This window comes from Camellia sinensis, chromosome 10, assembly GCF_055761805.1.
Source record: "Camellia sinensis isolate YWXY chromosome 10, ASM5576180v1, whole genome shotgun sequence".
NCBI lineage: Eukaryota > Viridiplantae > Streptophyta > Magnoliopsida > Ericales > Theaceae > Camellia > Camellia sinensis.
In genome coordinates this window covers 54,345,057-54,365,385 of record NC_138970.1, presented here as the reverse complement: position 1 = coordinate 54,365,385, position 20,329 = coordinate 54,345,057, and the positions used below count along the sequence as shown (strand labels likewise).

The 20,329-nt window shown below is 36.3% G+C and overlaps 1 pseudogene; it reads right to left on the bottom strand.

Annotated features, from left to right (window-relative positions):
• Positions 1-1,879: 1,879 nt before the first annotated feature.
• Positions 1,880-4,532, bottom strand: LOC114262160 (L-type lectin-domain containing receptor kinase IX.1 pseudogene; annotated as a pseudogene).
• Positions 4,533-20,329: the final 15,797 nt, after the last annotated feature.

Genomic DNA, 20,329 nt, shown 5'->3' with positions numbered 1-20,329 from the left:
TTTGGTCGCAGATAACTTTTGCCGACCAAAAATTGACTTTTAGCGACCAATTTTTTTGTTGCCAAAAGTGTTAATTCTTGTAGTGTGTGGATCAGAGCTTTGTGAGACCATCAAGGTAAAGGAATGCATCTAAGGTCTGCTGCTGGTTTGGGGAAAGGTTTGTTGCTGGCTGCTGCTATGGGGTTTGTTTGGGTCTGTCATGTTTTTGCTGTTTTCTTTTTCTTTTTCTTTCTGTTGGTTCCTCGCCAACTTTCATGGCTTGAGCTTGTATATGTTTGTGCTCTTGCCTCCTCTTTATTGATGTAATTCATATGTTATGTATAGCTTTCTTATCAATAAAGTTTTTTGATTTGCTGATCAAAAAAAAAATTGATATATTTGAAGGGGGATTTGGAATAACCAAGAAAAGGGACTCCTTTTGTTCGCTTTGCTATTTTATTCTGTAAATTAATCTTAATGTCAACCATTTTTATTGAGTTTCATAAAGAAGATAAAAGGGTAAAAATTAATTGGCATATTTGATTTGCTATATTATCGGATGAACTCTAACATAAGATAAACTACAATTACAAAATTTCAATGTCATAGTTTTTTTTTTATGTTTTACTGTAAGTATAATTTTTATAATTTATTCTATTTTTTGCCTTTATTTTTTACTAATTACGTTATAACACATTTTTGTTTTTAATATGTAGAACACACCATTGATGACAAGACTAAAATAATAATAATTGTAATTATTATAAAAATAATTAAAAATCATTTGATTTTAAATCTCTTTTCTGTCTACATTTTAAAATAATTTTAAAATAATATATAATATTAATATTATTTTTTAATTATTTGTGTGATACCGTGCATAGCACGTGATTAATGCTAGTATATATATATATATATGACAATGTTAGGAAATCGGTTTTCCTAATCAGGATTGATGGGACACAAAATAGTAAACAAAAAAAAATAAAATGAATCAAAGAGAATAGTCACTGTGATTTTCACTATAATCAGAAAACAATTATGACTCTCTCCAAAAAATAGACACCTTTTTTTATTATTTATAAACATAAAAATTAAAATAACACGTAAAAAAAAAAATTATCAAAGTATCCAAACCCCCCATTGGAGCCCCTTCTCTTGAGAGAGGTCCCCAAACTCTTTATTGGACCAAAGACCTACTGTACAAGATCCACGAGACCTAACAAACAATCTATATGATGTAAAGTATAATAAAATCAAAATTTAGTCTAATAGCATACCACTTCGTCCTCCTCTTTTCTTTTCTCCGTTCAAATTCAAAATCTTAATACAAAAATCTTTATTAGCATTTTCCTTTGTAAATTTCAAATTATTTGTTTCAATATAATATTTACAATATGTATATTATAAGTGGATTTATTTCAATAAAATGTAAGCGTAGATTTATTTTAAAAATTTTCTTTTATCCCGAATCATGTTTATTTCTTGTTGAGAATAATAAAAATTATAAAATGAAATGAAATCTCACATCTCTGTTATAGGTAAATTCTTACTTAAACCTATTATGAACCATTAAAATATAAAAAATGATATACAAGTCCACTTTCTAGACCCAATGATGTGTAAGTGATATAATTGGTTAATTATTAGAGAAGATATGAGAGACAATATTGCATTAAATATCCTAATTAATTGCCCCATCACTGGACTTGAATATTTGACCTAATTTTCTTGCCTTGTATAACAATACTCTTAAGATATAGTAAACCAACTGTCATGCTTTACAATTACTCAAAAACAATGCAAAAACTTAAGATAATTGAAATTAAACTTTCAATCACCCTGTGTAGTTGCACTCTACCATATTCAATCTGCTGCATAAAAGGCTACATTTTATACATCAATTTTCCAAGAACCTCCTATACATGACACGACCCATATTGGACTGTGGTCTCATCTGGCAAAGTCTCCATAGAACCTCCACCATCGACTTTGCTACAACCTAAATCAGTTGTAGTTGAAGTTATTGTAGAAGAGTTAAGTGACAAGCATACCAAATTAGGCTACGATTCGGGCAAATTCAGGGGAGGATCCATGAAAACCTGAACCACCTTTCTCATCCGAGGTCGGAGCATAAAATCTGGATGCAAACAAGCAAGCCCTACAACCAAACTCCTCTTCACTTCCTCCTCATCAAATTTCCCTTCAAGCAATCTATCCACGCAATCGAGCAATGCATCGACACCCTTTTCGTATAACGTCCATATGCTATCCACTAAACTATTCTCATCCATGATGCCTTTTGATCTCTTCCCACAAACCACTTCCAAAACCACCATTCCAAAGCTATAAACATTAGACTCTGGGGTAGCCCTACCCGTGAAGCTAACCTCTGGCGCCAAATACCCTAGTGTCCCTGCTATCCTGGTTGTGACCGAGGCTTCGTTTTGAAGTAGCCTGGCAAGGCCAAAGTCGCCTATATGTGCATTGTATTGTGAATGCAACATGACAGTGTTTGGCTTCGCATCTCTATGTACAACAGGGTTGCCACATTCTTCATGTAGATAAACTAATGTTGATGCTAATCCCAGTAATACCTTGTACCTGGTTGCCCAATCAAGGAAGGTGTTGTCCTTGCCGATGAAGCAGTCAAGGCTGCCATTAGGCATATGTTCATAAACTAGTAGGAGTTGGTCATGGTCATAGCACGAACCTTGGAGTCGTAGTAAGTTTTTGTGCCTTAGACGGCTAATAGTGTAGATTTCTGCCAAGTATTCCTTCTCACCTAGATTAGACAGAAAAATGGTTTTGATACGTGAACACATGATGACAATTTTCAAAAGAGTAATGCTATACATAATTTTATTTCAAATTAATATCAATAAAATAATACATTAATTATAAATCAAATCTTGACAACAACAATCCAAGTCCTAAAACCAACAAAAAAAAAGAAAAAAAATAGAGAGCTTAGGTTATACAATATATAAACTTTCATCAGGTCAAAAAAAATGGGTATATTTTCAGGACAAGTGCTGGCAATACTTTTTTTTTTGATCGGCAAAGAAAACTTTATTGATGAAGCACGTACAAGGTACAATGGGAAACATCAATAAAGAGGAGCTAAGAGCTAAAAAGCTCAAACCTCCAGTTGGTGAGAGACCAACAAAAAAGAAAAAGGAAAAAACAAACAACAAAGCAAGGGGCAAAACTGCAGCAGATAACAAGAACACTGCACTACACTGCACTATAACAGAAACACACAACAAAGCAAGGGGCTAACACAAACCAGCAACAGATAACCTTGCATCTCCATGCCACTGAACCAGTATTAAGAAACTCTACCAAAACCCACACAAGGTCAAAGGACCAGCCAGAATTCAGACCCCCCATAGCAGACCACAGCAATGCATAACAGCCCAGAGCAGAGAGAGCTAACCAGTCCAAAAACAGTCCAAACCAGAACAAAACAGCAACCTGCAAGCTTGCAACAGAACTGCAGAAGTCACCACTGCTGGAGCATACAGATGGAGCAGATTTGCCTTAAGCTACATTGCCTAGCAACAGCCCAAACAAACAAACCAGACACCTTGCTTTGAATAAGAGCAGAGATGCAGATGGACACTCCTCTGGCTATGAGCCTTGAAAGTACACTCCATAGCCAACTGAACCAATTTAAGACAAACTCAACATAGACTTCAGAACAGACCAACTAACCAACCACAAAACCAGAAGCAATTCAGTACTTAATTACACACAGTGACACACTTGCCTCAAGTTGAAGATAACATCTTGCACCGAATAATTAAACCCCTTTAATGATGTAGAAACCCACAACGCGACTCTAGCCTTTATCAGATCTACCAATGCCTTCCAATCCGGTTGTGCCTTATTAAATAAACATTCGTTTCTGCTTTTCCACACAGACCACATGACCGTTAGAGGTATAATCTTCCAAACTGCTTGCAACTTCTTCTTCACTTTTATGCCTGGCCACGACAGGAGTAATCCCTCCACTGATCCAGGGATAACCCACTTATAATTCCACCAATTCACTAACATGGCCCACACTTTCCAAATGATAGGGCAGTGCAGAAAAACATGGTTTACGGACTCCACCCCAGATCTGCAGAACACACAGACAGCCGAGGCATTTGGGCTCAACACTCCTATTCTTTGCAAGAATTCAGAGCATTTTATCCTTCCTTTCCACGCTAACCAACTCAAGAATTGAACTTTGGGTGGGGCTATATTAAGTGCTGGCAATACTTGGTAGTGGTAGCACTGCATTAATCCTAGTGGAGTATGAGTCCAATTAAAATGAATGTAGTGATGTCCGTATTAATAAACGGGATATGAAAAGCAAGCAAACCTTGTTTTGATGTGGCATTGATTTTTTTGACAGCAATACTGGTGGGAGGTTTCGACATAACCCATTTGTAAACACTGCCAAAACCTCTAATTCCCAACAAGTTGTCTTTGCTGAAGTTGCGAGTCGCCTTTGAAAGTTTCTTGTAAGGGAAGAGTTGTGGTCCATTTGCTGCTGCTGTCATCACTTCAATGTCTACGCAAGCCTCTCTCTTTGTATTCTAAGAGCTCTAAACACAAATGGTAAAGCCAATATTGCAAGAAACAACATCCTAGAAATGACTGGAACAGCTACTTTCACTCCGAGGTTGTTTTCTGTCCCCAGAGATTTGTTTGGCAATTCAATGGATGGGTTTCAGATAGAGTACCTGTGTAAAGACCGAAGCGGGCTAGGTCAATTTTTATTTTCAAAATACGACATCAAATTTAATTGGAAATTTGGTGCTAAATCGGAATTAGACTAATATCCCTCGTGTAATAAAGAAATTACAGTTTGCATTACAGTTTTGGCTTAACACTTTGGCGAATACTGTTAGTCATTTGTTGGTTAAACGAATAAGAAATAATCAGGCTGTCTGGTAGACTAAAAAATTTATTTTATTATGTTTAAATAATGATTTGCATTAAGAACTCATATTTTTATTTTTGAATAATGTATATATTATTGGAAAATAAGAATAATTAGGTAAATTCATTAGATACAAGGGAGAGTAATTGTTTAATTTGACATCAATATATACAGTGGCGGAGCTAGGAATTTAGTGAAGAGGGGGCACAAATTAATAATAATATTGATTTTATTTTTTCCTCATAATAAACAACAATGAGATATTACTAAACGTAAATATTAAGAATTTATTTGGATAGATGTGAATTTTAAATTAAAGGATTTGAAGTTAAATTTTATACAAATATTGTGGAATAACTATTTTAGGTGGATTGAAAAATTAAAAAAGAAGATAAGTTGAGATAGAAATGATATATTTTAGTAGGGAAATTCTATAAAACACACCACAAAAAAAAATGTCTATCGTATGTCACAGTTATAATCTTTGTGCTCTTTAGTTATGACACATTATAGTGTTGGATATAACTTCTTGTGGTTGTTATTTAGTTATGATTGAAGAGGTCTTTGATTATACATCCAGTAATGATTCGTAATGACTCAATTTGATATTAGTTATGACTTATTGTAAAAACAGTGTGTGTGCGTGTGTGTGTGTGTGTGTGTTTTATAATTGAAGATGTGTTGTTTAGTTATAATTTATATAGTAGTTATTTTAGTTATGAATGAAAATAATTTTGTTACGAAAATTTATAATATCAATGCCATAAAGTAATAATTAGTATATGGTACACTCCTTTTGGAGGTGTATAACAGAAGGACTTATTTTAGTAGGTTCATTGCAATTAGAAAGAAAATTTATAATAGAGAGAGTATTATAATTTGAAGAAGGGATATTATTATAATTTTATAGAAGTTATATATAATATAATCTATATATATAGGGGTTTCAATATAATTATCAAAACTCACACATGGCCTCCGCTCCTGAGTATATATAATATAGGGGAAAATATAAATAAATTGTACTTTAAAAAAATAATTATTAATTCACGGAAAAATTTATAAAATTTATCATTAATTTGAATTTTATTTTCAAAATACTCAATGACATGTTATTCTCTCTATAACATTTAAAGACAATATATAATATTTAAGGACAATATATAATAGTAATTTCACCACTTATAGCGATCCTGGTTTTGACCCGATCTTTATTACGTTCCGGACTCGGGTTCCGTGGTTGTATATTGTGTCTATGTCTCGTTTTTCTCTTTTAACTCTTTGAATTTAAGCTTTGGAATATGTTGGATGTGTTTGGGACAGGTTGGTTGTTGCATGGTTTAGATTGTTGTTACCCAGATTTTGGCCTCTTCACTCGAGCGAGACTTCTTGCGCTCGAGCGAGTCTTGTGTAATTTGCTTCTTCGCTCGAGTGAGGTTTCTTGCGGTTGAGCGATAATTGAGAGTCCTCAGATCTCTCTCCTAGACGCAACTTTTCTGGGAAGGTGAAGTTCTTCGCTCGAGCCAGGCTTGTGAAATTGCTTCTTCACTTGAGCGAGGTTTCTTGCGCTCGAGTGAGCATGTGCATTTATGGTAGACCTGAAGCTTTGCATTATGTGCTCGAGCAAAGCTTCTTATGCTCGAGCAAGGTCACTTGTTGTGTCTGGTCGCTCGAGCGACAACTCCTTCGCTCAAGCGAAGAACACGTATATCAGTTCGCAGCTGGGTCTTTTTACATCACTTTTTGATTTCATTTCTTCCCAAAACCCTAATCCGGAACACTCTCTCTCTAAAGCTCTCTCTCTCTCTCTCTCTCTCTCTAAAAATACTTCAAGATCCAAGCACCTCTCAACCTTAGTCCCTTTGTTAAAGAGTTAGAGTATCTCGTGGGCTTCCTCTTGATCCGAACAAAACCGAGTTTGGAGCAATTTTTGAAGTTCTTCTTCATCTCCTTTGGGCTTCTACTCTTGAGGTCAGGATATTCTACTCTTTGGTATGGGTTTTAACCTAGGTATTTTTCATTTTGTATAAATGGTGGAGTTTGGGAAGATTTGGGTGAAGCTAAGGTTTGGGTTTGAATTTTGCAAGAGGGGTTTTCTATATTTAACTTTCATATCTGTAGATAAGGGCTTGCTTATGATGTTATATGAAAATAAATGGTGAGGTTGGGTTTTGGGTATGATATTGGGAAAAAAGGGAAAGTTTTTCCCTAATTTGTGTTAAACAATTATTTTGAATAAACAATGAAATTGATGTGGGAAATATGAAATTGGAATAGCGTATAATTGAATGGTATAGTTGGATTTGTTAAATCACTAATTTCCCCATATATATGTATATATATATATATATTTAGGTACATTGGAAAATAATTTCCCCATATGTTTTCATTACTCTATTTACAATTAGAGTTCTAATTCTCACTCTCTCTCATCCTCTTACTAAAGCAACGGCAATTTGATGGCAACAATCTAGCGACAACAAGATTGTGACTATCGATAAAAAATGCACAATTAATCATAACCAAAACATGGAAATTGTGATAACCCAACCCGTATTATGCTTAATTATACATGTGTTTACGTGTTTAATATGAATTTGCAAGTTAAGTATGTGAATTATGTGATTTTGGATTTTATATCTGTTGAATGTAGGAAAATTTGTTGCAATTAGAACTTTGAACTGAAAATTATATGCCTTAGAGGCGTGATAAACCAAAACCGACTTCATATGTGTGATTAGCATGATTTTTAGAGCCTATGGTGAAATATCGTAAAATTACGATTCGTAATGTTTTAATTAGCCTATATTATATATATCTCTCTAGTTCTTGAGTTCATCATTTATTTTTTGGGGGGAGAGCTTTGCTAGAGAGAGAAGAAGAGGAGAAGCTAGAGTTTTGGTGGAGATTCAAGGGGCAAACCCTAGATTTGAGCTAAGGTATGGAAATTTACTTGGAATTCTTGTATACAACTCATTTATTGCTTGAAAACATATAGAGAATTGAAGATTTGAAACCCTTTTGGGTTAGGGTTTTGGGTTATGTGTTTATTTGAGCTAAACTAAGAAATGGGAACTTGAATGTTTTGATTTTGCATGGTTGGAGTTCAATCTTGTGAATAATGTATGAAAGAAACTCTAGATAATTCATGAAAACAAGATTTGTTGAAAGATTGGTCATGGATCATGTATTTTGAATTTGTTTATGTAATGTATGAAATTGTAAAATGATGAGACCATGAAATTATTGTTGATGCAAGATTGATATGTTTAATGAGGGATTACACTTGTATCATGCTTAGTTATCATGTTTTTGAGTTGTTTTTACATGAATTTGGGCTTGGAAATGAATTTAGGAAGTTTGCATCTTTGAACCATTTTCGAACTGTCTAATTTTGCCCAGACCACACAAGTGGCCACGGGCACAACACAAGTGGAACATGAAGAAAAAAAGGGGGTTAATTCTTCTCCTTGGGCGCTTGAGTGGCCGATTTTTCCGCGCGGCCAGATTTGGGCCGCACGAGTGATGAAGACTTCCACACGTGCGGAACCCCTGTTTTAGCCCAACTTCAAAAAGGCATATCTCCTTCATCCTAACTCCGTTTTAGATGATTCTTGATTCAAGCCCCGGAAGTCTAGTTTCCAATGTTGGTAGTATCACATTCAAATTCTAAATACACAAATAGATATGTTCAAATTAGTGAAGGTTGTTCACTTTCTTTCTAACCATTTCATGTTATTTCCTCTCCTAACTCAGTTTCCTTTCGTTTTTTGCTATTTTCCTCGACATGGATTATGACCCATTGAGGTCTAATGAGTTTACAACCCACAAAAATAATTAGTTAAAGAGCAAAGTAAGGAATTGATTTATTTGGTTAAGAAAAGAGTAAGAGAAGTAAATTTGATCAAAAGAGTGATTCTATGTTCCGATATGTTGTGTCATGCGCATTTTGTTTGCAGGTCATGATTCGAGGACCGGTAAACCATTTCTGGAAATCACTGTGTGTAATAGTATAGTAAATATATATTTTCATTATCTATTTTGATTTATGTGCGACATGATCTTCTAAATATCGTATTTTGTCAAAATCCACAAGTTTCCAAGGAATGTGAAATGAGTTATGAACAAGAAATGTGAATTGTTGTTATATGATATGGTGGGCCCAAGGTATAGCGATCTTGGTTTTGCCCATCATGTATTGTGTTCCGGAATTAGGTTCCATGGTTGTTTATTGTTGTCTATATCTTATTTCTATCTTTTAATTCATTGCATTTGAGTTTTGGGATATGTAAGGTAAGTTTGAAACAGGTTGGTTGGGTGTTGGAACAAATGGTTGCTGTCCAGAATTTGGCATCTTCACTCGAGCGAGGCTTCTTGCACTCGAGCGAGGCTTCTTGCGCTCGACCGAGGTCCATCGTTGTGTCTGGTCGCTCGAGCGACAAGTCCTTCGCTTGAGCGAGCTTCACATATATCAGATTGCAGCAGCGTAATTTTAATCACTTTTTTATCTCCTCTTTCACTCCAAACCTTAGGTCTGACTCTCTCTCTCTCTCTACACACTCCTTCTCTCTACAAAATACACTTGTTCTAGAGGTTCTCTACCCTAGTCCCTTTGTTAAAAGGGTAGAGCTTTGCGTGGGCTACGTTTTGATCCAAAAAATCTTGGATCTTGAGCACTTTCAAGTTTCTTCTTCTTCTCCTTTGGGCTCCTAGCTATGAGGTAGGGATAAACTACTCCTTCTTATGAGTTTTAACATAAATACTAGTCATTTTGTATAAATGGTGAGATTTGGAAATTTTGGGAAGTTAGGGTTTGAAATTTGAAATGTTTGAAAGAGGGGTTTTCCATGTTTGGGTTCCATTGTGTATATGAGGTCTTGATAATGGGAATAATTATGTAAAATGAAAGAAATTTGGCCTTGATTGCAAATTTTGAGAAAGGGAGAATGATGCCCTAATTTGAGCTATATAAATTATTTGTGTAAATTATGAAACATTGGGGAAATATGAAATTGGTTTGGAAATTATGGAATTGGGAAAACATGAGATTGAATGGTGTAGTTGGATTGATAAATCACTCACATGTGGAAAATGTAATAATTTATCTATTTGGTAAATTTATTTATCTGTTTAGAAATAACTGTTTTGTGCTATGGGTGGAGGATAGCCATGAATGTTATAGAATCGCATGATGATTAGGTAAACTGAAACTAATCAATTGGAATATGTCATTGAATATGACGGTTGGAATAACACATTGAAAATGTGCATTATTTGGTCATTGTATATGATAAAGTGTTTAAATACATTGCATACATATCTTGGTTTGGAAGGAGATAGGGGATGTACTCCATGGTTTGGGAGGAGAGAGGGGATGTACTCCATTGTTTGGGAGGAGATAGGGGATGGACTCCATTGACAATTAAGTTGGCCGGAGTGTCTAGGGTGAAAGTCCCGAAACCTTATATACATCTGAATGATGTTGATGATTGAAGTGTTGATAATATGAGTTGTAGTCTCATTTTGAATTGTTGACGAATTGAAGTGTTGTTTCCTTTATGAGTTGTAGTCTCATTTGAATTACTTGGATAAATGAACCATGTCAATACAATGAATTCGAAATAGAAATGAAACCAGGTTGAAAGATGAATATCAATGACGATGGGTTATAGAAATGGTGTAAATCAATGTATAAGTGTTGAACATTTATCAGATGCTAATGTTTTAGTTATTTCTCATATTTGGTTTAGCATATCTCTATTGGGCTTTGGCTCACCCTTCTTGGGACACCATTTTCAGGTACAGGGGACATGCCACCTCCAAGCTCTTAGCTTGGGAGGTTTAGGGGTTGAAGGCTCCGTCTTTTGTTATTTTGTTTTGTTGTTTAAAATGTCAATTCAGGCCGAGGGCTTTATGTGTAAAGAGTTAGAACTCTTCTTTTGTTATACCCAAGTTATACTTGGAAACATGTAAGCCCGTGGGGCATTCTTTTGTTATTAACATGTGTTATCATTTGTAAGAATACTCTAATGAATGAAAATGTGTTATTTCTTTATGATTATGTATCCTATGTATGATTGCCATTATGTCTATTTTTGAGGGCGTTACACAAGGCTGTTCTGTTTATCCATTCTGTTTATGCTATGACATGATATGAATTGTTCAGTCTTTAAGACCTACTGATTTCTGGTACGGAACTAAGTGCTACTGTGGGAGTCACCTCTAGAGTCCGTACGAGTCACCTCTTGGGTCCATACATACCAATATGATTGGACCTGAGGCCGCTTGTTAAATAATTGGGCCTGAGGCTGCTTGTTAAATGATTGGCCCTGAGGCCACTTGTTAATTGATTGGGCTTGAGGCCGCTTGTTAATTAATTAGGCCTGAGGTCGCTTGTTAAATGATTGGGCCTAAGGCCGCTTGATAAATAATTGGGCCCGAGGCCGCTTGATAAATAATTAGGCCCGAGGTCGCTTGATAAATAATTGGGCCTGAGGCCGCTTGATAAATAATTGGGCCTGAGGCCGCTTGTTAAATAATTGGGCCCGAGGCCACTTGTTAAATAATTGGGCCCAAGGCTGCTTGATAAATAATTGGGCCCGAGGCCGCTTGTTAAATGATTGGGCCTAAGGCCACTGGTTATATGATTGGGCCCAAGGCCACTTGATATATGATTGGGCCCGAGGCCGCTTGTTATATGCTTGGGCCAAAGGCCGCTTGGTTTATATGACTATAGATATTGAGAGAACTTTATGATCATCTACTTACACTGTTTTACTATATTATTACTCATTGAGCTTCGCTCATCCAATTTTATATATGCACATGTAGGTGATCAGCAGCATGGAGCACACCGAGCACACCCCTAGAGTCAGCCTTAGGAGCCTTTTGTGACCCAATCGAGTCATGCCTCCAAGATGGAGTTTTGTCTTGGCTCACATCACACTTTAACCCTATTATGTTATGCTTTCATAGTCTTGGGTTGTAAACATTATGTACGATTTTTGTCTGGCTCTTATATTTTTGATGGGCATGTATATGTATTATTGTGTTACGTGGTTAACTCCATGATTTTGCTCATGATTGGCACAGCTCAATGGACTTCTCTTTATTATATGCTTCCGTTTATGGCCCCATTAGCATAAATATTCGGTATGATCGTTTGAGGCCTTCGGTAATCTATGGATTACTGGCCGGTTATGACCCAAACTTTTAGGGGCGGGTTCAGGTCATGACAGAAATTGAAGACAAAAATGTACAAAATTTCAATTAAGATGATCACTAGTTAAGATGAAAATTGGAAAATTCAATCTAAGGTTCCCATCAAATCAGAGAGAAATCCAATAAAACAATTGTAGGAGATATTGAAACAAGAAAATTCATTCTATAAATGAAAAAAAAAAAGAAAAAGGAAAAAAAAAAGAAGAAGATGGAAACGAGAGCAATAACTCACCTTCAAATTATCGAAGATCAATTAATAGAGAGGAGAAGGAGATACATAAAATTTAAAAAAAATAAAAAAGAAGATGAAAATTTTTTTTTGTAGGAATATAATTTTTCTAAATAAATTTAAAAAATTCTAAATGTACATAAAATTTGATAAGAATAATGTGACAATGTCAATTAATGTGTATTTGATTTTGTTGTTGAGCCAAATAAAATAAAATAAGATTGAATATATATTTAGCTTTGGTTGTGAATCTTAAAAAAAAAAAAAAAAAAAGGGTCAAGTTAGGTTAGGAAAAATCCATACCCATTAGGAGATGGGGAGGGTAGTACCTATGGGGAATGGGGAATGGGAAAAAATAATTATAAGGGAATGGGTACGGGTATTAATATCCACTCCATTAACTCTCATTGTCATCCCTAGTGAAAACATATGGAGAAATTATTTTCCGATGTACCTAAAAAAAAAATATTATGGGGAAATTAGTGGGTACCCATCCCTAGTGGAGATTTAAAGAACATCACTTACCCTACCGACAGACAAGAAAAAAAAGAAAAAACCCATGTATTTGGATTGGGTCTCCATAGATACTCATAGGATAGGTTATCCATTGCCATCCTTAATTTCTACCAACTTCTCCAAATTCCCATGTTGTATCTATCAAAATTTTGTCTATATAAGCAAATGTTTGCTAGATGTTTTGATATGGATAAGATTGAATGAAAAGTGATATATACTCTCTTAATTATAATTATTTGCTATTTTCTGTAGCTCTCATTTTCTCTTCTATTGCTTTAAGTTTATAACATCTTTAAATTTCAGTTATTAGTTACTGCATTTGCCCAAAAATGCCAACTGCTACTCCATTCACAATAGTCACCGTGCTAATCAACTTGTCCGGTGTCGAGATGGAGATTCGAGAGAAACGGAGCCAATTGCCGAAGGGATGCTATGGCGAGATCATCACACTGGCCCCCGACGAACGAAGAGAAATAAGTGCGAGAATGTTTCAGCAAACACGTACCGATTCATTGAGATCTTCTCTTCTCAAAATATTCATGGGCAACCACGACACCAACCTTGTATTGAAGCCTTATAACTTCATCGATTACTTGAGGATCAAATTCAGGAGGGGGACTGATCAGAATGCAGGGCAAATCTTTATTAGAGGGGCTAGGGACACATCCTCTTTCTTGTATAGGTTCAAGCTAAGGCTCTTTCCCTTCCAATCTCTTTCTCTTTAAAAGATGGTTATTTATTTTTCTTTTTGACAATGTTTTGCCCTTGTTTTGACCTCGTCTCAGGGGCTTGCGTTTTCTTGTGGGGAGGAACAACTTCGATGGTGAGCCAGAACCCATCAATTGAGCATATAATGTTTGTTAGCTAAAATGCCTAATATTTTTATTATTTTTTTCTTAATTCCAACACACTAAGCTTGTAATTAAGCATTTTGTCTTATGCCAAATTCATTAGCAAAATTAGTTAGCCTTCAAAGCCTTGGGAAAATATCTTTGACTCTTATGAATTTTTTCCCTTCATCTTTATTGCTAATTATTGTTGATATAGCATTTCATAAAATAAATAATGTTTGAATAAATAACTAAAATAAATAGCAGTGTTGGTGGATAAATTTGAATTAATAGATAGGCAAAATAAAATGTATATTTTAGTTTCTTTATTTAGTTTTTCATCAAAATATCATTTTTTTTTTAATTTTTGTTGAATGATTTGATTCATTCTTGATTTAATGAAACAATTCTTTCTTTCTTAATTTAATTCAAATTTGATAAAATGATTGAAGCATATTTTTAGACATTTTTTTATAAATTTTTAAAAATAAAATGATGAAAAAATGGAGATGCTCTATAAAAGTAAAGTAAAATAAAGATATTAATGGTGATTTGTTTTGTTTTTTTGTTTTATGCTTTTACCTGTTTTACCAATGGATTGTATTAAGGACAGCGACAATGATTTAACAAAGAAAGCCAACGTTCTTATATTTTTTTCGTTAGGTAGGGTCAGTTGATTCGATTTTGGAAAAAAAAATTAGTATTAATTGACTATATATGTAACGCCCTCGAAAAAAAGACATCATCCATTCATAAAATTCATAAAACATAATAGAAATGTTACATATTACATTCATCAGAGTATTCTTTACAAAAGATATTAAACAAATAAATTTCCTATGGGTTTACAGCTTTCCAAGTTATCACTTGGTTACAACAAAAGAAGAGTTCTAACTCTATACATAAAAGCCCTCGTCTTGGATTTACATTTAACACACACACAAAAAAAAAAAAAAAGATAAATGACAAAACGGAGTCTTCAACTCCTAGACCTCCCAAGCTAAGACCTTGGAGGCGACATATCACCTGTACCTGAAAAATGGTGTCCCAAGTAGGGTGAGCCAAAGCCCAGTAGAGATATGCTAAACATTATATGAGAATTAACTAAAACATTAGCATCCGATAAATGTTTACCACTTATAAACCAACTTACAACATTTCCATAACCAATCAACATTTACATCATAATAGATCCACTTCTCTTTAAGTATCCAAATCAATTCATTGACATAGCTCAATATTATCCAAACAGTTACAACTCATATTATTAACACTTCACATATAAACATCAATCATACACTTCCATTATCTTGCCATTTTACGGAACTACGTGTAACGCCCCAAAAATAATACAATAAGAACTCCAAATTTATAGCCACACACTGCACAATGACAATAATCCTTCCATCTTCGCGTATACAATAAATGGGTTTAATACAAAAGTTTCACATGCGGTATACATTCATGACATAAAAGAATACATGAATCTATAGCAAGTGAATTGTTAATTCTCAAAACAATAAAATGCCCTGAAGGGCTTACATCTTCCAAGGCATTAGCCTGGCTATACAAAAGTGGTCTCTTGGACCCATACACATTAGCCCTCGGCTTTACAAAAAAAAATTACAACAAAATAGGAGAGCTAAGTACTCTTCACAAAAATCTCCACGCCCTCAGTTCGGCGGGATCACCACATCTTTACCTGCACCAAAATCCCATAGGGGTGAGCACAATGCCCAGTAGAGAAATCCCTAACAAAGTATATACATTTATGTAAGATGTCCACCATTAAATAAAAATGCGAATGCGATGCAATGCTTCTTCAAAATAATATCATATCATGTCTTCCTTGATAATCACCATGCTTTCATTAACATTTTTATAACCTGGACAATTCTCAAAACTTCAAATTTTAAAACACAAGGGGCGGTAAATACGACACTGGTAATCCCTAGGCTGGTGTCTGCAAGTAGACTCTACGAGTACTACCAAAACTGTCATTTTTACTGGTATTACACGAAAGGCTCGACACTTATCTGCGCAGTTTTCTAGTCTTTCACCATGGATACTCAGGCCAACTTATCAAGTTCATCTACTCCCCCTAACCGGACTTACCACCGTATTTAATGCCCATACACATTTCCACATTACTTGACACAATGTTATCGTCTTTCATGTAATAAATATCTTCAGTTGAGATTCACAATGCAAAATTAATAATAAAATGAATATGCAATGCAAGGATTTTCCATACTTCATAGCATTACTCCATTTTTAACTATCTCTACAACAATATCAATTAGCCACATTTTCATTTCTTCCTCTCCATATTACCTCACAATATAACCATGCCATCAATCTATGGCACCAACCATTTCTCTTCATGCTCAATTCACAACAACACACTTTCAAATGTTTAACAATCATGTTAAGATCACATTTCATTTCTCATATTTCATATAAATTTCCATTTTGCTAAACATGTAATGAAAATTCACCTTCTTAGTACAAAACAATGAGATGCTTCTAAGCAAGTTCACACCTTTCAAAATTCCCAAAATTTCTAGGGTTTTTATGTCAAATGCAAATCAAACATCTCCATCCTTTAAAATATTTTCTTCCATGGCATCACCTCTCTTGTTATGTGAGTTAAAATTTTCAACAAAATGGTTTTTAGAAGGAGAGAGAGATCAAACCCACCTTTTAACCCTAGCATTTATGAGACAAGACCAAACTTCCAATATCATTAGTGAAACCCTTAAAATCACCCAAATCAAACATAAATATATATAACTCAAGGAAATTTCCCTACCTCAAAGTGTTGAGAAGATGGAGAAGAGAAACCCTAGTTTCAAAGATGAGAAAGAGCCTTGACTTCCACCACCCAAGTGGAGCCTTAACCTTGAATCTTCAAGATTTTAAGAGAGATGATGATGATCTTGACCCATGATTAGCAAAATCAAAGAGTTTTAGATGTTTAAGGTGTTTTTTAGAGAGAAGGGGGAGGAAAATTAGGGTTTAGAGTGAGAGAAGAATGTGTACAATGAGTGAGACCTTCGAACCAAAAAGATAAAAAAAAAAAAATAGGGTTCCGGATCTGCTCGACTGCCGCACGTGCGGCGCACCTTCCCGCACGTGCGGAGCGCCCCTCCCGCACGTGCAGCACTTATCTCCGCACGTGCGGCTCTCCCCACACGTGCTGCTCTTCCCGCACGCACCTAGCCCGTACCTGCATATATTGTAGTGTGTTGCCTCACACTTCCCCTGAAATCCGCACGTACGGCCTGGCCTCCTGCACATGCGGCCCCACTCCTGCACGTGCAGCCCTGGGCCCCCGCACGTGCGGCCAGCCAACCAGTCCAGAAAATTTTCTGGTTCGACCCCCGGCCACTCTGGACCTCACCTCACGCGCTCCGGAACTAGCAAAAATCGACACCGAACCAAACATGAACAAGAACTCTAATTTAGAGGACCATTTCCGGATGTTGTAAGTCCAACAAAGGTAAAAGGAAAGCGAAACAATGAAATGAGGAAAAAGGAAAAGAAAGGGCCCGATCGTCACAACCTCCCCACCATAGGAAATTTCATCCCCGAAATTTAAAATAAACTGACTAAAGAAAGGTGTTTAGCAACCATGATCATCTTAACAACACTACCAATTCGCAACATCATTATTTAACCAACGCTAGTCATTCCCTTTCTCATCATTTCACCAAAATACAATTGCTCAAATTAGCAATACATACAGCAACTCGTGATTAACAATTCAACACTTCTTCATTTGAACATAAGGAAAACACTACAATTCAAAATAATCAACTAGGCATTTTCAAACAAATCTGGATACTTGGAGCGGACTTCCTCCTCCCTTTCCCAAGTCGCTTCCTCAACCCCATGGTGTCTCCATGTCACGCCCCACTTTTTATTACTCGAAATCATTACCAAATTCATTACTTTAATTCAAGTTCAGAGATCACATGCGGAAATAAACTCAAATGTTTGACTAGTAGAAATGAATAACCATTCTCTCATTCGTATGCAAATTAAATACAACATGAGCATATGAAATAAATTGCCCTTGGGCTTACATCATTAAACAGTCAAGAAGAAGGGTATAACCCTTCTTTCATAAATGGCATTCCACCAACACAAAAGAGGCCACGTGGCCAACAAATATGAAGATCCAAAATCTTGTAGCACATCCTGATTATCACCTAAAAAAGATTCAACAACGTGGGATGAACATATAGTCCAGTAGGGATCTTAACATGGTCCTCAACAATAACAACTTACAGATAACTATGATCATGAATGCTCAATCTCATACTAGAGTAGTAAGGTGGCAGTTTATACAAAATATACATATGTATGAATTTTTCTCAAAATCAGCCATTTCATTCAACACTGAAACCGATTCACCTTTCTTTTCTTTTCATTACCCCTCTTTTCCAAACTTTCATTTCAATAACAATTCTAGAAAACAGTTTCACCAAGTGTAGACACCCCATTTTTGACCGACCTTAAGACTCAGACGTCGCCAGTAGAGCACTTGGTGATATTGCATGATGTGCTCGTTCAGAAGTTTCAGAGTCGCAGCCGTGAGCCCTGCCTCCGGATTTCCGAACTCTCTTCTGTGCCTTGCCTCGGTTTGCGAACCAGACTCGGTTTTCTCTGTTTCCTTTCCCGAGGGAAGGGAGAGGTCCCGTAGACCATCTCTCAGTGGCCGTGGGCTACACTTTGTGGCCGCATGCCATTTTGCCCATTTCGGAGTCCGGTTTCCGATTTTTCGGGACCGTTGGCCGTGTGCCTCGGTTCGGGACCACCTAACCATCTCCGTTTGCTCTAAATTTTGGCATACATCTTATTTACTCCCTTTTGAGGGACACTGGGGTCTGAGAAACCCACTTCGTGGCCGAATGCCACTTTCGGTGCTTAACAGCCCATTTTCGGGACCCCGAACTGCGCGTTTTGGCCCCCGAACATTCGTTTTGCAACGGTTTTCGTTCATTTTTGGCAGGTACCTCTGTTTTATCACTGGGAAGGCCGTAGAAGGGTTGGAGGCCAGTAATTGTTGCAGCAACCATTTATATATCCTCTGACGCCCTCCGATGCTCGTTTTTCACACTTCCGGGCTAATGTTGAACACCTTGGGGCCACTTTCTTGAACTTTGGACCACATATTTGTGATGTACACACTTGGGAGGATCCTAAAAGTTAGTGGCCGGCCAGTATTTCAACTTGACCCTTTTGACCCCCTCCTTCCGGGCTAATGTTGAACAGCCTAGGCCCTTTTTCTTGAATTTTGAACCATAAGGTTGTGTTGTACACACATGGGAGGACCCTAAAAAGTGGTGGCCGGCCACTATTTCAACTTGACCCTTTTGACCCCTAGCCGTCTGGCTAGGGGAGGTGGCCGGCCGGCCACCTAGAGCTCCAAAAAGGGGCCGGCCATGTTCCTCTCAATATCCACTTTACAGCTGTATAGTTGTTTCCCCCAGAAAATATCCCAATCCGGGGGATATTTTGTGGGGGAAAACTTGCCTAATTGTCCCCCACCTTTGCCCCTCCTTTACTCCCTCTTTTTTGTCCTTATAACCAGCAGGTGATATCACATTTAGGGGTTAGAAAAAATTGCTTCAAGCCTTGATACACTTATCTCACTCCACCTCTCTCATTTTCCTTGAAAATTCCTAAGCTACGCCTCATTTTCTTCATCACCACCAAGCTCTACCACCACCACTCCATCCCAGCAGCAAGGGGAGGAATTCCAGCAGCTAAGAGGCAACAAATTTGGTCCAAGAAGCAACAAAAGTATTGATCTTCAAGGGTGAGTCCATTTTCCCTCTTTTCTAGTTCATTTTTGCACCATTCCTCTAGCCATCATGCTTACTGTTTTGAGCTCCGACCAAAACTGAAAAGGTCATTTTTTTGAGCTCATTTTCATGTCTCATTAAGGTCTCAACCCTGTTTGAGCCCTCCATCTTGCACTTGCTTCAATACCCTCTTTGTATGTCAATATTTTGCATGCTTTTTCTAACCTACGTGTGATCTATTTTGGAGTTTCTCATGAACTGTAAGTAGGCTTATTTTGATCCCCTCTTAAACATTGAAGAAGGGCTCATCTTTGTTTGGGACCTCCATGTACCACTTGTCTCTATATCCATCTTTGGTCCCCTATTCTTGTATGACTTGGCAGCCTATCTTGGTTCCATTTTTGCTCATTTTACAGAGCTATAAAAGTTCTTATTTTGACCCATTATTCATGTTTCATTAAGGGCCTTTCATGGTTTGAGGCATATTTTATACACTTCATGTTATATCTCTCTTTTAATCCCCATTTTTGCATGTTTTGTTAGCCTATCTTGCTTCTGTTTTTAGACATTTTACAGAACTAAAAATAGTCTTATTTTGGCCCATTCTTCATATTTTATTAAGGGTCTTTGGCCGTTTGGGGAATATTTTGTAGACTTTGTGTTATAGCCTCTTTTGAGCCTCATTTTGCATTGCATTTCTATCATGTTTGTATACTGTTTTGGGGTTTTTACAGTTCTGTAAATATGCATATTTTTGGTCCCTCTTCAATGTTGTAGAAGGGAATTTTTCAGTTTGGGCTGTGCA